This window comes from Capricornis sumatraensis, chromosome 13 (assembly GCF_032405125.1).
Source record: "Capricornis sumatraensis isolate serow.1 chromosome 13, serow.2, whole genome shotgun sequence".
Classification (NCBI taxonomy): Eukaryota; Metazoa; Chordata; class Mammalia; order Artiodactyla; family Bovidae; genus Capricornis; species Capricornis sumatraensis.
In genome coordinates, this window is record NC_091081.1 from 20772117 (window position 1) to 20773279 (window position 1163).

Here is a 1163-nt window from a genome sequence, read left to right on the forward strand (position 1 = left end):
TGAAAGTTAGAAGAAAACAAACAAACAAACAATGATTAAAATGTTTTCCCAAGAAGGCAGAAAAACAACACCAAATTAAACCCAAAGAAAAAGGAAGTAAATAGCAATAAAAACAGAAACTAATGTTAAAATACCCACAGGTTAATATATTACAAACAAGTTTGTGTTTGAACCAGAATTTCAATATATGACAAAATTGACACATACCTGAACCAGCTCTTCTTTGACAGCTGGAAATTGTGCATAGTCCCCTTTTCTCTTAAACTTGTATTTTTAAAAATATTTATTTATTTAGCTGTCCCCAGTCTCTGTTGCAGCACACAAGATATTTAGCTGCAGCATATGGAATTTAGTTCCCTGACCAGGGATCGAACCTGGGCCCCCTTCATTGAGAGTGAGGAGTCTTACCCACTAGACCACCAGGGAAACTTGTATTTTAATCCCACTTTCTCCACACAATTTTATTCTAAAATAAAATATTTCATGCTTCATATTTTATTCATCACCCTACCTTACTTCTCAGCAACACACACACACACACACACACACACACACATATGCATCTGTATTTAAATACTGGGGCTTCCTTGGTAGCTCCATGGTAAAAAACCCATCTGCCAATGCAGGAGACATAAGAGACACAGGTTCCATTCCTGGGCCAGGAAGATCCCCTGGAGGAGGAAATGGCAACCCACTCCAGTATCCTGGCCTGGAAAATCCCACGGACGGAGGAGACTGGCAGGCTACAGTCCATGGGGTCACAAAGAGTCAGACACAACGGAAGTGACTTAGCATATATGCATGCATGTGCCTTATTATGGAATTCTCAGGACCTGCTCTCTGAGTCTCATGCACAGATCTCAATTAAGATTCGCTGGCCAGATCCAACAAGCCAATCTGAGGGTGAAGGACTCAGACAGAGAGGAGTTTTAGGTGACAAGAAATAATATAAGTAAGATACCTGCAAAAATATGTGGGACCAGAGAGTTATTATTTTTTAAATTTGTTTCCTCTCTCTCTTCTCAAAATCATTGGCTTAAGTTGCTTCAGTAGTGGGACAAAAATTTGGATCTCTTGAATTTCCAGCTATTTTTAAAAGTCAGGTAGTTTATTTAATTACCTAAATAAACCAAATGTCTATGTTTGTAATCACATCTTTACTT

At 38.5% G+C, this 1163-nt stretch overlaps 1 non-coding gene across 1 annotated transcript; it reads right to left on the bottom strand.

The window, feature by feature from the left end:
* Nucleotides 1-353: 353 nt before the first annotated feature.
* On the bottom strand, nucleotides 354-426 carry TRNAE-CUC (transfer RNA glutamic acid (anticodon CUC)). The gene has a single exon. It is a non-coding gene; the product is annotated as a tRNA-Glu (tRNA).
* Between the last annotated feature and the right edge of the window lie 737 nt (nucleotides 427-1163).